We start from the raw sequence: 19608 nt of genomic DNA, 5'->3' as shown, positions 1-19608 counted from the left end.
TCTTTACTTATTCTGATCATCAATAAACTGACACACAATATTTTTAGCGCAACGCAATCTGACTTTCAATAATCCCTACAAAAGAATGGCCCTGACTAACAATAACCTGTACCTTTAATGAATCACTTACCTCACAAAAATCTTCGTTACTCGAACTACTGAAATACAGCGAGCGCCAATACTGCCAGCTAAATAAAAGATTCTAACCACTGAAGGCACTAACTACTGATAGGCATAGATAGCAAATGAAAGATTTTGACAGAGAACAAACAATGTATTTACCTTAATAATGTTAAAAAGTCATCATATATATATATATATATATATATATATATATATATATATATATCAGTTCATCATAGCCAATGTTACAAATTTACTCTTTCTGATGGACACACGTCCAGATCGTACGCTCTCAAAATTCTGCCATCTCTCTTCCCACATCCACCACTGCTGGTGACTCATCTCCAACCAGTGTTGCCAACTCCAAAAAACCCGAGTCGCTAGATTCAATATCAAAAGTCGCTAGAAAGTCGCTAAAACTGATTTTACTAGGGGTGTACTGAAAATTTCGTGCTGTGAATGGTGCAATAAGCCAGTAGGGGGGGGGGGGGGTAATAAAATATTAATAAAAATTGTCTCATACGTAATTGATATATTGTCTTAATTAAATGACGCATCGCTTGAAACAACATACGTCTAAAATACGCTAACGTTTAATTAAACATGTTATCATAATTGACACAACACATAAATTGTTGTTTCAATCACAACAGTCAAATATACTAGAAATATACAACTATATTTGTAACAAAAGAAAGCAAGAACTCAAATTAGGTTACAAAATATATACATACTGGTATGTCACTCAGAAGATCGAATAACTCTTCTGTTTCATGCTCTGGCAGAGCTGTAGTTGATGTAGAGGGTTGAACGTCGCTCAAAAGATGATGTTGCAGTTCGACTGGTTTTGTCGCAAAAGAATAACTTTCGTTCGTTCCAATTAGCTCCAATACGTCTGACGGTATGTCAAAAGATGCACAATCTTTATTTTGTTTCTTCAGCTGGTCTCTCAATATGATCAAAGCATTAATTGTCTTTAACGATAATCTGTTACGTTGTTTAGTTTTTATAATGTTCATAGAACTGAATATTCTTTCCACTTCTGCATTTGAATGCGGTAGGCATAGAACAGTCATTGCCAGCTGTGAAATCAAAGAAAAAGGATTCTCCCCTGTGGCATTTTTATACTGCAAAACATCACTCCAAAATCGAACAGTGTTAGTAGTGTTATTCCACCTAATGAAGTTGATATTATGCCATTCTTGCAGCATACCGTCTATGAAGTCGCCACTAAAACCCAATTCTTTGGCTACATCCACTACAGCATTATTTTTATTCACTTTTAGTATTTCTTCAACATTCAGCATTGACATTTCTTTCAAGATCGTAACGTTACTTGGCAGTCTTTGTTGAATTTCTTTTATGAGTTTCAGACTAAACTGAATGTATCTCTTCTTCAAATAAACTTGATTTTCTTGAGACAAACTTGACTCAGGCAATTGCTGTTCAAACATAAAGCCAAGGATCGGATTTGCGTACATACGTTCGGTTGGAACTGGTGTTGTCAACAAATCAACAGTTGGAAAAACTATGTTTTGTCCGATTGACTGCATGAGAAATACAAGTGTATCTAGTAATTTAGTGAGGTCATTGTCTTCTCCTTCAAAAGCTTTTATTGCTATTTGCACGTCTTTTCAAACATGGTTAACGTTAAACATGTAAAGATGATTTGAGTGGTCACAATACATCTTGTAGAAAAGATCGGCAGTGTAACAATTGTCTTGTACCATGGCAAGTGAAAAATGTAGCTTTAGTTCTTCCCACTGCTCCAGAATTCTTCGTGTTGTTGGTTCAATTGAAAGCCAACGTGTTGCACAGACCTTCAAAATTTTTAGTGGCTGTTTTCCACAATTTATTGTCTCATAAAACTTTTTATGTTCCTCTTGTCTTTTGGGTGAAATGGAGAACCAATTGTAGGTTTCCCGTACAAGAAACTCTATGTTTCTAGGTATGGTATTCACTGAGGCGTGCGAAACTGCAAGCTGAAGAGAGTGACAAATGCAACGGATCAGTACCAAATGCTTCAAACCATATTCTCTCTTGAGTTGTTCGAAAAGCCCATTGTTTATTCCAACCATTGCAGAAGCATTATCTGTGCCAATTCCTACCATATTAGCGATTGGAAGTTTGAGATCTTTCAAAGAATTCACAAGAACAGCAGCCAGATTTCTTGCATCTTCAGTTTCTACTGCAGCGAGTTTGAGATATGCTGAACTAATGGTTTGGTTGTTCACACTATAGTACCGTATAACGATACCTATCATTTTAGATATTGATGCATCTGTGGATTCATCTATTAGTACACTATATTTTTGGTTACCTATATCTTCAACCAATGATTGTGTAAAATATGGAGCCAAAACAGTTATAATGTTAGTGCACTTTGTACGATGTAACTGCATATTTTTAGCGCCCTCACCACCGGAAAACACCTTCTTGCACAGTATTCCTAAATGATCTACAGCTAAAATAGAACAACGTTCAGCAATAAATAAAGAAAGGGAGCCTTCCGCTCTGCTTGCTATTCTGTCTGTAGTTTTCGGAACAATTTTCACAGGTGAGGTGGTTTGTGTGTTTTTTTTAATCAAGTTATTTTTATGCTTACTAGTTTTCAAATGCTTTCTAATATAACGCAATTTAGCATAAAACTCTGTTGCACACACTTAACATCTTGCCTTTGATAAGTCTCCAACGACTGGCTTCAGCCACCCATTGAATTCAGGTTCTGCTTCCCACGCATTCCGATATTTTTGAGTGTACTGCTTCTTCTTTTGCGGTAAATCCATTATGTTTCACCAATTTATAACCACTGAAAATAAATTAAAACTCAGGTGAACTAGAGGTCATGAAACAATCTACTCACTCGGTAACTCGATATCAGTCCTATTGTTCATAGTTTAAATGTAATAATGTCTAAGATAACCCCAACGAATTGTTCTTGCGTTACCACTGTGCATGTGGTAATAATTTGACTGCGAGTTAAAATTTCGAAAAATTAGAGGCTGCTTGAGAGAAATGTATTTTATTATACTTAATATTACGTATGCTTTTTGTCAATTCCAAAAATAAAGGGAGTTCAAAAGTTGAAGAATTATAGATCGATACGCTATCGACGATAACAGGCTAGTGGGTAATGAATAATGAATTGTTCTATAGTCAAGATTTTTTACTCTGTAGGCGATTCCCACATTCAGGTTTACTAAATGCTGGACAATGCTACATAATCTGCTAAGAACTTAATTTAGCTTAGTAAATCTAGAACAAAGTCAGTGTAGTACCCATTCTATAGTTAAAATATTAGTTTTGTTAATGAAAATAACTGGCCCAAAATAGTTTTGATTTGTACTTCAAAAGTCGTCAGTACTCCAAAAGTCGCCAAATAAGTCGCTAAATAATTTTTGTCGCTAAAAAGTTCTTTTTGTCGCTAAGATGAAGGCAAAAGTCGCCATTTCTAGCGACAAAGTCGCTAAAGTGGCAACTCTGCCTCCAACTGCGCAACGCTACGCGCTGATTCACATACAACTGCCCAACACTACAATAGCGAGTATTCCAACAATGCAAACCAGCCAGAGACTTCACACAGCACAGTCACTGATTTTCATATAGAGCGCTACGTGACGTTACCAACATAAAAACCTAAACAGCCTACTTACATAACTAACCTAAGGACATCACACACATCCATGCCCGAAGCAGGTTCGCGCGGTTCCAGACTGAAGGGCCTAGAACCGCTCGGCCACACCTGCCGGCTGTGTACGATCACATGGTGGATGAGTAACCTACTGTTACTGCGAATTAGTAGTGTAATGTATTGAATCGGCCATTAAGGAAGAAAATTGCAACAAAAAGACCACATCTTGCTCAAAAGGGATGGATCCTTCAACAGGATAATACATCGGCTCATCAATGAATTGGGCACTGAGGTGATATCACATCCACCTTATTCACTGGGCTTCCCGTGTGGCTTCCACATATTTCCTGCTGTGAAAAAAGAGTATCAGATCGTTATTTTCAGGGTGATCAAGAGCTAAAAAATAAAATTTCATGTGTACTCAACAGACTATCAATAACCGGCTTCAGAGATTACTTTGAACATTGGATTGAACGTACTGTGTCCGAGGGAGATCGCTTTGCAGATCTGTAATGGAATTTGAATAAAGGTGAGCAGTATTTTCCACTAAGTAAATAATTCTGGCTATCTTTTGTATCCCACCGTAGCTACCATCAAACTGCCACCTCCAATTCAGTACATGTAAAACCCTCAATAAGTTGAGATCAGGGGTGAAAGGTGAAAGATTAATTTGAAGAAGTGATGATGAATGTTGCAAATGTGGGTGTGGTGGGACTCTGAAAACCTGTTCTGCAGTAACCTGAGCGAGACCTGTGACATGGAAGACTTGTTTGCAGCGAATAGCCCTGTCACGTTGGTTGCTGACATTGGAGCCCCAAAATGTGAAATTCTCTGTAATTTGTGTTAGACTGTAGTTTTTAATAAATTGTATTGTAGTGTTCGGTGGACTAGGATAATTAATTACACTACTGGCCATTAAAATCGCTACACCAAGAACAAATGCAGATGATAAACGGGTATTCATTGGACAAATATATTATACTAGAACTGATATGTGACTACATTTTCACGCAGTTTGGGTGCATAGATCCTGAGAAATCAGTACCCAGAACAACAACCTCTGGCCGTAAAAACGGCCTTCATACGCCTGGGCATTGAGTCAGACAGAGCTTGAACGGCGTGTACAGCTACAGCTGTCCATGCAACTTCAACACGATACCACAGTTCATCAAGAGTAGTGACTGGCGTATTGTGACGAACCAGTTGCTCGTCCACCATTGACCAGACGTTTTCAATTGGTGAGACATCTAGAGAATGTGCTGGCCAGGGCAGCATCGAACAATTTCTGTATCCAGAAAGGCCCGTGTAGGACCTGCAACATGCGGTCATGCATTATACTGCTAAAATGTAGGGTTTCGCAGGGATCGAATGAAGCGTAGACCCACGGGTCGTAACACATCCGAAATGTAATGTCCACTGTTCAAAGTGCCGTCAGTGCGAACAAGAGGTGACCGAAACGTGTAACCATACCATCACGCCGGATGATACGCCAGTATGGCGATGACGAATACACGCTTCCGATGTGCGTTCACCGCGATGTCGCCAAACACGGATGCGACCATCATGATGCTATAAACAGAACCTGGATTCATCCGAAAAAATGACGTTTTGCTGTTCGTGCACCCAGGTTCGTCGTTGAGCACACCATCGCAGGCGCTCCTGTCTGTGATGCAGTGTCAAGGGTAACCGCAGCCACGGCCCCTGAACTGGTAGTCCATGCTGCTGCAAACGTCGTCGAACTGTTCGTGCAGATGGTGGTTGTCTTGCAAACGTCCCCATCTGTTTACTCAGGGATCGAGACGTGGCTGCACGATCCGTTACAGCCATGCGGAAAAGATACATGTCATCTCTACTGCTAGTGATACGAGGCCGATGGGATCCAACACAGCGTTCCGTATTACCCTCCTAAACCCACCGATTCCATATTCTGCTAACAGTCATTGGATCTCGACCAACGCGAGCAGCAGTGTCGGGATACGATAAATCGCAATCGCGATAGGCTACAATCCGACATTTATCAAAGTCGGAAACGTGATGGTACGCATTTCTCCTCCTTACCCGACGCATCACAACAACGTTTCACCAGGCAACCCCGGTCAACTGCTGTTTGTGTATGAGAAATCGGTTGGAAACTTTCCTCATGTCAGCACGTTGTAGGTGTCGCCACCGGCGCCAACCTTGTGTGAATGCTCTGAAAAGCTAATCATTTGCATATCACAGCATCTTCTTCCTGTTGGTTAAATTTCGAGTCTGTAATACGTCCCCATCTGTTGACTCAGGGATCGAGACGTGGCTGCGCGATCCGTTACAGCCATGCGGATAAGATGCCTGTCATCTCGACTGCTAGTATTACGAGGCCGTTGGGATCCTGCACGACGTTCCGTATTATCCTCCTGAACCCACCGATTCCATATTCTGCTAACAGTCATTGGATCTCGACCAACGCGTGCAGCAATGTCGCGATACAGATAAACCGCAATCGCGATAGGCTACAATCCGACCTTTATCAAAGTCGGAAACGTGATGGTACGCATTTGTCCTCCTTAGACAAGGCATCACAACAACGTTTCACCAGGCAACGCCGGTCAACTGCTGTTTGTGTATGAGAAATCGGTTGGAAACTTTCCTCATGTCAGCACGTTGTAGGTGTCGCCACCGGCGCCAACCTTGTGTGAATGCTCTGAAAAGCTAATCATTTGCATATCACAGCATCGGTTAAATTTCGCGTCTGTAGCACGTCATCTTCGTGGTGTAGCAATTTTAATGGCCAGTAGTGCAAATAAATTTTAATATATTTTGAAGGATGTTGTGATTTATACAGTAAACACGTTTAGCAGATTACAGACTATACCAGTATAATGTAAATTCCTGTGTAACGGACTAAGATAGAAAAACTCAGAGAAGGGTCTCCGATCACCATACCTGTGACTTTTCCCTTATTGCCTGAACGCGGCCAGTAACTGCGGTATATTTCCCGCGCTGGAGGTAAATGTCTCGCCCGCCCGTCTGGAATGAGAAACGAGTTGCCACTTTCGCAATTTATCGGGCTCGCAGCCTTGGCTGGGTCGCATTTAATTCACCGGCCGGCTTGAGGCCTGCCCGAACCAGAAATAACACCGCTGCTTACTGTACTGACCGACTATTTCTAATCGAGCTGTTTTGCAGTGCTGGAGACGGGTCCTCAATGGGCGACGACTCCACATTCCAGCTGACGTAATTCACAGAGGAATTGCGTCGTCTTGGCACGCCTCCACAAAGCTGTTGTTGCACCAGGGGTAGAGGGTCAGGTGCATGCTTATCAGCTAGGCGGCCCTGCACTTATGATTCTGCCAGGGCAGTCATAACTATCACCGCCAACAAATCAACCTGCTCTAGTGCAACTCGGTGTTAATCTATTCCTACATATTCACCCTTCAAAGCGTCACATTTTTTCTAGATGATAAACGACTTGTCGGAGACCTCGGTTGTGGAAGCCTGCCTTTTGCACTTCAGGAAACGTACCGGCTCGGAATTCACCTCGTCATTCTGCAATTACATTGGTGTGCAAAACTTAAGTGACTTTCACATGACGTGTCTCTGCCAAGTAGCATAACTTGATGGAACTTGGACCATACATTGGTGTCCAAAATTAATGCTTTAACATAGTTGTGTGTAGATAACAGCGATTAGTTTACTTATAATCAATTATTCAAAATTACAGTCACAATCGCATTATTTATTTTGCTGCCAACCGGTTTCAACTCGCAATACACAGTTGGAGGCAAGCAGGATAAATGTTTATGTACCCAACATGGATTTCATGTTGCAGCAGCGCGCGTCAATTAGATTTTGCGTTCTCATTGGCAAAACTCCATCACAAACATTTGGAAATGTTGCAGCAATCCTACAAAGAGCAAGCCATGGGGAAAACACAAGTTTCTGGGTGGCATAAACGGTTTCGGGAGGGTGAACCTGCGCCAGCCGAAGTGGTTATGTTCATTGGCACGGGACTTCCCGTGGAGTGCGTTACACCTCTCACCATCGTTGATACCATTCGCTGTTTGGGAGTAGATTTTTCATCTGACCTCCGGCGTTCAGCCACCATCAACTGCCGACGCCTCCTTTTAATGATCAGAGCAGGTCTTATGGGCCACCGCCTTCGATCCCTAGATATTCTCCAACGAGCTCGATATGTAAATATATATATCGCATCCCGAGTTCCCCATGTAGCACAAGTTCTACCTTTCCCACTTACTGTGGCACGTCGCATGTTGGCAGCGATGGCATCTTTCGTCAGCTCTGGGCTGTTGTTCAAAGTTAACTATGCAACCCTTACTCTTCCCCGTGAACGAGGTGGGATAGGTCTGTTTCACGTGCCGGATAGAGCTCGCGCCCTATTTGTCAGCTCCCAGATGACAGTATGGACACGTTGCCCAACGAGCCTCACTGGTCTCCTCCTGTCGGCATACTCGCCGGTCTCACTGTCAGCCCCAGTGATGATCTCGGATGTTCCGGCCCAGTTCCATTATATACGATACTTCTTTCTTGAACTCAGTTATCTACGCCTCACCTTACCAAGACAGCTTTTACTCAAGACAAAGGCAGTATACGATGTCCTCCAATTAGGTCGTCCACCTAACCCGATTGAACAAAAGTTCCCCCAGGTTGACTGGCGTCATGTATGGCGCGCAGTGTTCGCCTGTTACCTTGACACGAATGTTCAGTCTGTGCGGTACCTAATTGTCAATGGTAAGGAAATCAACCAATTTCGCCTTCATCGTATCCACCTCGCCCAATCACCTCTATGTTCCACGTGTGGAGTGCCAGACAATGATGAACATCGGTTTGTTTGCGGACTGGCGGCGGAGGTTTGGCACTTGGTTCGTCGTATTGTGGCTTTTCTAACGCGGGACATTCCGGATCGGATTACTCCCCTTTCATTATTATTTCCGGAACGTGATTATTTTCCTCGGACAAAGACCAATGCTGTGAATTGGATTCGCGGACATGCCATTCACTACCTATTTGGACAAACTGTAGACTCTGTACTCGATTTTTGGACATACCTCAATGACCGTCATTATGTCGTTGTACGTCACCCAAAATACAGACAATTTTTCTCGAACTTCCTTGGAGTGCTTTCCACGACCCGCCACGCAGCTGGAATGTGTTAAGCCAAGAGAGAAGAAGGTTTCCTGTTTGAACCAATGAACATTTCTGAACAATTGAACGGAACACATCAATTTCGAGAAGACGTGACTCAACATATCACCAGCGGGGCGCAGAAGGCCTCTGATCAATTACACAACAAAACTAAACAAAAAATAAATAAAAAATATATAACAATAAAAACAATAAAAATACAAATAAAATTCAGAAAAAGGAAGATTTTGTTTTGTTTGTAAGGATAGCCCTAATCTTGATTTCCCATATTTCCCCTGGTATTTAGGTAGCTCTCTGGAGTAGGTTTAGTCAGGAGCCAATGCCTGAAGTGGACCAGATTTTTATGTTATAGGATGAAAAGTGGCGGTGGCACTTAGCTTTTTTTTTAGTTCCATTTAAAAAATAAAATAAAGTGGCCGAGCGGCTCTAAGCGCTACAGTGTGGAACCGCGCGACCGCTACGGTCGCAGGTTCGAATCCTGCCTCGGGCACGGATGTGTGTGATGTCATTAAGTTAGTTAGGTTTAAGTAGTTCTAAGTTCTAGGGGACTGATGACCTCAGAAGTTAAGTCCCATAGTGCTCAGAGCCATTTGGACCATTTTTGATGAAACTTGGACCATACATTGGTGTCCAAAATAAATGCTACAAACTTTTTTTTAGACAACATAGTTGTGTGGAGATAACAGCGATTAGTTTACTTATAATCAATTATTCAAAATGACAGTCACAATCGTATTATTTATTATGCTGCCAACCGGTTTCAACTCGCGATAGGGTCATCTTCAGGGCAATTTACACTGTAAAGTTATAATATTAGTAAGTAATCATGTACGTAATCTGCAAGCAATTAGTCAAAGTTACATAAATAAACAGATTTTTGTACCCATTTGGTCGCTCGCTGGAGTCGTCACCCTGCCTGTGCACGGTTGGTAAGTATGCGTGGTTGGTTCTCTGCATGAGCTTCAATAACGGCCAACAACACGTGGACAAAATATGGATGTCGACGTTGCGCCAGCAGAATGGCAATCGATCACTCTTAATCGAGAATGATGACGCCTTCCAAAGACAGGCACACCGTCGGCATCACGTGACTAATGGTGGTGCCCTCTATGCGCTCCATAAATGCGAGAGTACCTGGAGCCTCAGTGGCAGTAGCCGGACGACCTCAGAAGATGTCTCTCGCAGATGGAGACGAACCGTAAGGTGAAAATTTTATACATCGACCACGGCCTCTCAGCCGGGAAGTTTCAACTGAAGACAACAGTTTCTGCCTGCAGCAAGAGACGTTCGCTCGCTTGTACGACGTAGACCTGGCAGGTGCTGTCTCATAGAATGTATTCGTTCAAGAAACACTGGCGCTACCCCAGGCCTTATCGTCTGTCTGCGATAAGCTCCAAATTTCTTTCACCTTTAGTGTTTCTGGAGGGCACGCTAACCAGTGCTCAGTGCAAGCACAATGTTGTTCGTTAGTTAGCACTCCTTTGCAACAGGAAGGTGATGCGTTGCTACAACAGCATAATGCTCACCCACACACTGTCCGTGACACTCAATACGCTCCGCAAGACGTGCAGCAACTTCTCTGGTCAGCACGATCTCCAGACTTATCTCCAGTGGAGAATGCGTGGAATATGATGGGACGAGAAGTGACCCGTGCGACTCATCAACCAACAACTCTTACTGACCTACGTGAACCGGTCGAGAAGTTGTGGAACGACGTATTCCAGGACAGTATTCGCAATCTGTACGATCGTCTGGATGCATTATCTGAAAACTACCTTGAGCAGTTAAACAGAGAACCGACTCGTGGCGATAACATATTAGACCTTCTGATGACAAAGAGATCCCAACTATTTGAAACAGTTAGCGCAGAACAGGGAATCAGCGATCATAAAGCGGTTACGGCATCGATGATTTCAGCCTTTAAATAGAAATATTAAAAAAGGTAGGAAGATTTTTCTGTTTAGCAAAAGTGACAAAAAGCAGATTTCAGATACCTGACGGCTCAACACAAAAGTTTTGTCTCAAGTACAGACAGTGTTGAGGATCAGTGGACAAAGTTCAAAACCATTGTACAATATGCGTTAGATGAAATGAAATGTCGTGTGGCTAGGGCCTCCCGTCGGGTAAACCGTTCGCCTGGTGCAGGTCTTTCGATTTGACGCCACTTCGGCGACCTGCGCGTCGATGTGGATGAAATGATGATGATTAGGACAACACAACACCCAGTCCCTGAGCAGAGAAAATCTCCGACCCAGCCGGGACTCGAATCCGGGCCCTTAGGATTGACAGTCTGTCACGCTGACCACTCAGCCACCGAGGGCGGACATGCATTAGATGAGTATGTGCCAAGCAAGATCGTAAGAGATGGAAAAGAGCCACCGTGATACAACAACGGAGTTAGAAAACTGCTACGGAAGGAAAGGGAACTTCACAGCAACTTAAACATAGCTGCCGGCCGCTGTGGCCGAGCGGTTCTAGGCGCGTCAGTCCAGAACCGCGCTGCTGCTACTCTCGCAGGTTCGAATCCTGCCTCGCGCATGGATGTGTGTGATGTCCTTAGGTTAGTTAGGTGTAAGTAGTTCTAAGTTCTAGGGGACTGATGACCTCAGATGTTAAGTCCTATAGTGCTCAGAGCCATTCGAACCATTTGATAAACATAGAAAAAGCCTTACAGACAAACAAAAATTACACGAAGCGAAATGTAGTGTGAGGAGGGCTATGCGAGAGGCGTTCAATGAATTCGAAAGTAAAGTTCTATGTACTGACTTGGCAGAAAATCCTAAGAAATTTTGGCCTTATGTCAAAGCGGTAGGTGGATCAAAACAAAATGTCCAGACACTCTGTGACCAAAATGGTACTGAAACAGAGGATGACAGACTAAAGATGGAAATATTAAATGTCTTTTTCCGAAGCTGTTTCACAGTGGAAGACTGTACTGTAGTTCCTTCTCTATATTGTGCCACCGATGACAAAATGGTAGATAACGAAATAGATGACAGAGGGATGGAAAGAGAATTAAAATCGGTCAAAAAAGGAAAGGCCGCTGGACCTAACGGGATACCAGTTCGATTTTACACACAGTATGCGAAGGTACTTGCCCCCTTCTTGCAGCGGTGTACCGTAGGTCTCTAGAAGAGCGTAGCGTTCCAAAGGATTGGAAAAGGGCACAGGTCATCCCCGGGTCCAAGAAGGGACGTCGAACAGTTGTGCAGAACTATAGACCTCTATCTCTAACGTCGATCAGTTGTAGAATTTTGGAACACGTATTATGTTCGAGTATAATGACTTTTCTGGAGACTGCCGGCCACGGTGGTCTAGCGGTTCTAGGCGCGCAGTCCGGAACAGCGCGACTGCTACGGTCGCAGGTTCGAATCCTGCCTCTGGCATGGATGTGTCTGATGTCCTTAGGTTAGTTAGGTTTAAGTAGTTCTAAGTTCTAGGGGACTGATGACCTCAGATGTTAAGTCCCATAGTGCTCAGAGCAATTTGAACCATTTTTTTTTCTGGAGACTAGAAATTTGCTCTGTAGCAATCAGCATGAGTTTCGAAAAAGACGATCGTGTGAAATCTAGCTCGCGCAATTCGTCCACGAGACTCAGAGGGCATAAGACACGGGTTCCGAGGTAGATACCGCGTTTCTTGACTTACAGTTCCCCACAGTCGTTTAATGAACAAAGTAAGAGCATATGGACTATCAGACCAATTGTGTGATTCGATTGAAGAGTTCCTATATAACAGAACGCAGCATGTCATTCTCAATGGGGAGAAGTCTTCTGAAGTAAGAGTGATTTCAGGTGTGCCGCAGGGGAGTGTCGTAGAACCGTTGGTATTCACAATATACATAAATAACCTTGTGGATAACATCGGAAGTTCACTGAGGCTTATTGCGGATGATGTAGTATATCTAGAGGTCGTAACAATGGAAAATTGTACTGAAATGCAGGAGGATCTGCAACGAATTGACGCATGGTGCAGGGAATGGCAATTTAATCTGAATGTAGACAAGTGTAATGTGCTGCGAATACATAGATAGAAATATCGTTTATCATTTAGCTATAATATAGCACGTCAGCAACTGGAAGCAGTTAATTCCGTAAATTATCTGGTAGTAACCATTCGGAGTGATTTAAAATGGAATGACCATATAAAATTAATCGTCGGTAAAGCAGATGCCAGACTGAGATTCATTGGAAGAATCCTAAGGAAATGCAGTCCGAAAACAAAGGAAGTACGTTACAGTACACTTGTTCACCAATGCTCGAATACCGCTCGCCAGTGTGGGATCCGTACCAGATAGGGTTGATAGAACAGATAGAGAAGATCCAACGGAGAGCAGCGCGCTTCGTTACAGGAGCATTTAGTAATCGCGAAAGCGTTATGGAGATGATAGATAAACTCCAGTGGAAGACTCTGCAGGAGAGACGCTCAGTAACTCGGTACGGGCTTTTGTTGAAGTTTCGAGAAAATACCTTCACCGAGGAGTCGAGCAGTATATTGCTCCGTCCTACGTATATCTCGCGAAGAGACCATGAGGATAAAATCAGAGAGATTAGAGCCCACACAGAGGCATACCGACAATACGAGACTCGAATAGAAGGGAGAACCGATAGAGGTGCTCAAAGTACCCTCCGCCAATTTCGTCAGGTGGCTTGCGGACTATGGATGTAGATGTAGATGTAAATACCAGAGGCAGCGCCTGCGTTGTCTCCCGTGGAGTCTATACCTCGAACTAATATGAGCGTGTCAGCATGGGTCGATACCTGGTACCTCATAACCGCTTGTTTTATTGATCTGTAAATGTAATCATTTCACGTATTCCACATGCACTGTTGCAACAATAAATCTTGAGTGCATTGGAAACGTGTAAAAGGGTGTAATAACTTTTTATTCTGGCTGTGTATAAAGAACTTCTTGTGTAGTGGGCAAGAGCTACACGAGAAACACTGCAAGAGGTCGCCACCACAGAGGCTCAGCCACACGCCTGGCATATCTCAAGTACGAGCAGTGGCCTGCAGATGGCGCTCACAGACACGGACCAATCGCTGCTTCTGCGCCCCTTCCTTCAGCATGCCGTGTACGTCCGCTAATAGTGTAGACAGCCAGTAGGGAATGCTGTCCACCACAGACTACTTTCCTTCTGCCAAGTACCGGCGGACTCGGAAATCCTTCGCACTGACAGGCACCAAAACACGATGTGCCATGGACATGCACACCAGTTCCGCACCAGCAATTAGACAGTAGCATTCCGTGTCTACACTTAGTACAGTAATCTGAAGACTATGTTCCGACTTTCAGAAGCTATTTGCGTAGTAGTCGGACTATCAATAGTATATGCAACATTACACAGACTGCCAAGAGACAGCAAAGTTAAATTGAAGAGCCCAAGAAACTGTAACATCTGTCTAGTAACGTGTGGGGCCACTGCGAGCACGTTGAAGTGTCGCAACACGACGTGGCATGGACTCCACTAATGTCTGAAGTAGTGATGGAGGGAATTTATGCCATGAATCCTGCAGGGGTGTCCATAAATCCGTAAGAATACGAGGGCGTGGAGATCTTTTCTGAACAACACGTTGCAAGACATCCCAGATATGCTCAATAATGTTCATGTCTGGGTAGTCTGGCGGCGAGTGGAGGCATTTAAACTCAGACCAGTGTTCCCGGAGCCATACTGTGGCAATTTTGGACGTGTGAGGTGTCGCATTGTCCTGCTGGAATTGCCCACGTACGTTGAATGCAAATGGACAGGTGATCAGACAGGATGCTCACGTACGTGTCACCTGTCAGAGTCGTATCTAGACGTATCAGCGGTCCCAAATCACTCAAACTGCATACGACCCACATCATTAAAAAGCCTCCACCAGCTTGAACAGCCTCCTGCTGACATGCAGGGTCCATGGATTCATGAGGTTATATCATACCCGTACACGTCCATCCGCTCGATATAATTTGAAATGAGACTCGTCCGACCAGGCAACACGTTTTCAGTCATCAACAGTGCAATGTCGGTGTTGAAGAGCCCAGATGAGGTGTAAAGCTTTGTGTCGTGCAGTCATCAAGGCTACACGAATGGGCCTTTGCCTCCGAAAGCGCATATCGACGATGCTTCGCTGAATGGTTCGCACGCTGACACTTGTTGATGGCCCAGCATTGAAATCTACAGATCTTGGGAAAGGTTGCACTCCTGTCAAGTTGAACGATTCTCTTCAGTCGTCGTAGGTCGCGTTCTTGCAGGATCTTTTTCCGACCGCAGGGAGGTCGGAGATTTGATGTTTTACCGGATTCCTGATATTTACGATACATTCGTGAAATGGTCGTGCGGAAAAATCCCCACTTCATCGCTACCTCGGAGATGCTGTGTCCCATTGCTCGTGCGCCGACTATAACACCACGTTCAAACTCACTTAAATCTTGATAACCTGCCATTGTAGCAGCAGTAACCGATCTAACAACTGTGCCACAGCCGGCCGCGGTGGTCTCGCGGTTCTAGGCGCGCAGTCAGAAACCGTGCGACTGCTACGGTCGCAGGTTCGAATCCTGCCTCGGGCATGGATGTGTGTGATGTCCTTAGGTTAGTTAGGTTTAAGTAGTTCTAAGTTCTAGGGGACTGATGACCACAGCTGTTAAGTCCCATAGTGCTCAGAGCCATTTGAACCATTTGAACTGCGCCACACACTTGTTGTCTTATAAGGGCCGCAGCTCCGTATTCTATCTGTTTAAGTATTTCTGTATTTGAATACGGATACCTGTACCAGTTTCTTTGGCGATTCAGTGCAGTTGACAGTGACGGAACAGTATTAGAAAAATATTAAAGGTGACAATACCAGTGGGGAACGAATAAAGAGAAGGAGAAAGTGGAAGAGGGTGAATCCAGTGATGATGAGAGACAGTGTATGTGACACTGGCAACGAGGAAGAGAGTGTAGTGACAGCAGCAGATGCAGTAATGAATGGGATAGCAGCAATCAGAGAGAGAGAGCAAGAAGGAGGCACTGACAGTGAGAGGAGATAGTAGTAGTCGGACACAATGAAGTAGAATGCGGCTGTGACGCAGGAGACAGTGACAGAGGGACACAAAGAGATAAAGACAATGAGTTGGGCTGCATGAGCGAGTGAGAATGGGCAAGTGGGAATGGATGGGTGTGAGTGACTTACATCGATGGACAAATGAGTGTGAGGGAGTTACAGTTAGGGGATCCTTTGGGAGTGAGAGTTTAGTTAAAAAGAGCACGGGTATGTTTGCATGCCAAATTTTTTGGGAAAATTTTTAGATGTGCTCATGGTGATAGAATGAGGCAGCTGGTGGTCCACTTTTCAGTCAGTCTTTGAGAACGGGAGTATATTAGCCTTGTAGCATATTAGTCTTTCAAATAAACAGGAACATCGCATTTTTTGTGCTGCAGTATAATCATTTTCTCGCAGGTAATAACTACTTAAACGCCTCTGTGCGTGCTATTATTACCGTAATCTTGTCATTGCGATGATTCCGAGAGATATACGTAGGAACTCTCTCCGTCCGAGCAGGCCTTGAAGTCCCAACGGTATCGACGACCGCCGTGTCATTCTCAGTCCATAGGCGTCACTGGATGTGGTTATGGTTCAAAAATGGTTCTGCGCACTATGGGACTCAACTGCTGAGGTCGTAAGTCCCCTAGAACTTAGAACTAATTAAACCTAACTAACCTAAGGACAACACAAACATCCATGCCCGAGGCAGGATTCGAACCTGCGACCGTAGCGGTCTCGCGGTTCCAGACTGTAGCGCCAGAACCGCTCGGCCACCAGCGGCCGGCTGTGGATATGGGGGGCATGTCATTAACACATCGCAATGCCGGCCGTTGTCAGTTTTCGTGACCGGAGCCACAACTTCTTAATCAAGCAGCTCCTCACTCTGCCTGAAAAGGGCTGAGTGCATCCCGCCTTCCAACAGCACCAGATGGTCACACATCCAATTGCTAGTCAAGCCCGACAGCACTTAAGTTGGGTGATATCACGGGAACCAATGTTACCACTGCGGCAAGGCCGTTGGCTATACGTAGTGGGGTTGCAGTATATCCCTAGGAATAACTCAAAGTTAGTTCATGAAACGTTCTAATTAGGCATTCACGGGAAAGTTGACATCTATCGTCTAGCGTCTGCAAGTGCTGTTTCCTCAGTGCCTTAAACAACTCTGTGAAAATTTATCCTGACCTTATTTCTTTATGCACAATACCCTCCACTAATGCTGTTTGGTTCAGGTCACACTACGTGGCATATAGTATACAGTGGGTTACACCAGTGTTTTGGAAAAGTGATTGCATTTTCGTGGTATTTCACTAATAACCTGGAGCCCACTACTTTACCTGCAGTGAGCCTATGCGATCTTTACATTTCATAGGCAAAAATTTGTTAAACACACGTTATTGTATGAGTTAACAGATTCAAATCGTGATTCATAATATATATATATATATATATATATATATATATATATATATATATATATATATATATATACGAGGGCGGTTCAGAAAGTAACCTCCGATTGATCACAGTGCGGGTTGTGGGGGGACTAGCGACGCCATCTGTGCGTTCACGCACTCAACAGGTCAGTCGGCATCAAGCCGTGGTCGAGTGAACGTCGTACCTGCGCTAGTTTAGTTTTTGTGGCAGTTTGAAATGTGTGCTGCAATAGAAAACCCCGCCAAATGTGAAGTGCGTGCTGTCATAAGGTTTTTTACAGTCAAAGCATATTCTGCAGCAGCTATTCATCGTGAGCTTTGTGCCGTGTACGGACCAAGAGTTATGAGTGAAGGAGTTGTCCGTGAATGGGTACGTTTATTTAAAAGTGGACGAGAAAGCGTTCATGATGAAGAGAGGAGTGGTAGACCATCATTGGTGACTGACGAACTCATTCAGACAGTTGATGCAAAAGTTCGTGAAAATCGACGTTCCTCAATGTCGGAGTTGCCTACTGGTTTTCCACAGATTTCTAAGACTCTCTTGTACGAGATAGTGACAGCAAGATTGGGTTACCGTAAGTTCGGTGCACGATGGGTGCCCAAAATTCTTACCGACCACCACAAAACTCAAAGAATGGCCTCTGCATTAGACTTTCTGTCACGTTATGAGGACGAAGGAGAACCATTGTTAAACAGAATCGTGACCGGTGACGAAACCTGGATTAAGTACGTGAACCCTGAGACAAAAGAACAATCAAAGATGTGGGCACATTCAAATTCGCCTACCAAACCAAGAAAAGCCTCGCAAGATTTTTCTGCCAGAAAACTGATGGCAACAGTGTTTTGGGATGCCAAAGGGGTGTTGTTGGTTGAATTCATGGAACGTGGTACGACCATTAATCAAGACGTGTACTGTGAAACAATAAAAAAGTTACGACGGGTATACAGAACAAACGCCGTGGTATGCTGACTTCCGGTATCGTTTTTTTGCACGATAACGCCCGTCCTCACTCTGCTCGCAGAACAACGGCCCTTCTTGAGTCCTTCAAGTGGGACGTTATCAACCATCCACCTTACAGCCCAGACTTGGCGCCAAGTGTTTATCACCTCTTCATGCATTTGAAGAAATGGCTCGGGTCACAGCGGTTTGATGACGACGAAGAGCTCAAAGATGCGGTCACAGGCTGGCTCCAGGCACAAGCGGGTGATTTTTATGCAGAAGGAATTTCAAAGCTTGTGAAGAGATACGATAAGTGCCTCAATCGCTATGGAGACTATGTAGAAAAATAGTGCAAAGATGTAGTTGTAAGATGTATATATTAAAATATTTTTATTTAACTTGGTGTATTTTTTTAAATCAACCGGAGGTTACTTTCTGAACGGCCCTCGTATATAGGTTGTTACAAAAAGGTACGGCCAAACTTTCAGGAAACATTCCTCACACACAAATAAAGAAAATATGTTATGTGGACATGTGTCCGGAAACGCTTACTTTCCATGTTAGAGCTCATTTTATTACTTCTCTTCAAATCTCATTAATCATGGAATGAAAACACACAGCAACAGAACGTACCACCGTGACTTCAAACACTTTGTTAGAGCAAATGTTCAAAATGTCCTCCCTTAGCGAGGATACATGCATCCACCCTCCGTCGCATGGAATCCCTGATGCGCTGATGCAGCCCTGGAGAATGGCGTATTGTACCACAGCTGTCCACAATACGAGCACGAAGAGTCTCTACATTGGGTTCCGGGGTTGCGTTGACAAGAGCTTTCAAACGCCCCCATAAATGAAAGTCAAAAGGGTTGAGGTCAGGAGAACGTGGAGGCCATGGAATTGGTCCGCCTCTACCAATCCATCGGCCACCGAATCTGTTGTTGAGAAGCGTACGAACACTTCGACTGAAATGTGCGGGAGCTCCATCGCGCATGAACCACATGTTGTGTCGTACTTGTAAAGGCACATGTTCTAGTAGCACAGGTAGAGTATCCCGTATGAAATCATAATAACGTGCTCCATTGAGCGTAGTTGGACGAAACTAAAATGAGCTCTAACATGGAAATTAAGCGTTTCCGGACACACGTCCACATAACATCTTTTCTTTATTAGTGTGTGAGGAATGTTTCCTGAAAGTTTGGCCGTACTTTTTTGTAACACCCTATATACAGGGTGTTTCAAAAATGACCGGTATATTTGAAACGGCAATAAAAACTAAACGAGCAGCGATAGAAATACACCGTTTGTTGCAATATGCTTGGGACAACAGTACAT

The 19608-nt window shown here is 43.9% G+C and overlaps 1 long non-coding RNA gene across 1 annotated transcript in view; it reads right to left on the bottom strand.

Annotated features, from left to right (window-relative positions):
• The window catches only part of LOC126428228 (uncharacterized), a 405107-nt gene extending 393572 nt beyond the window's left edge, over positions 1 to 11535 (bottom strand). The window contains exon 1 of the long non-coding RNA XR_007576799.1: positions 11501 to 11535. This is a non-coding gene — a long non-coding RNA (uncharacterized LOC126428228). The remainder of the gene's footprint in view (positions 1 to 11500) is intronic.
• Between the last annotated feature and the right edge of the window lie 8073 nt (positions 11536 to 19608).

Source organism: Schistocerca serialis, chromosome 12 (assembly GCF_023864345.2).
Source record: "Schistocerca serialis cubense isolate TAMUIC-IGC-003099 chromosome 12, iqSchSeri2.2, whole genome shotgun sequence".
Lineage (NCBI taxonomy): Eukaryota > Metazoa > Arthropoda > Insecta > Orthoptera > Acrididae > Schistocerca > Schistocerca serialis.
Note: the sequence above shows the minus strand (reverse complement) of the source record. Positions and strands in the feature narration are given on the sequence as shown.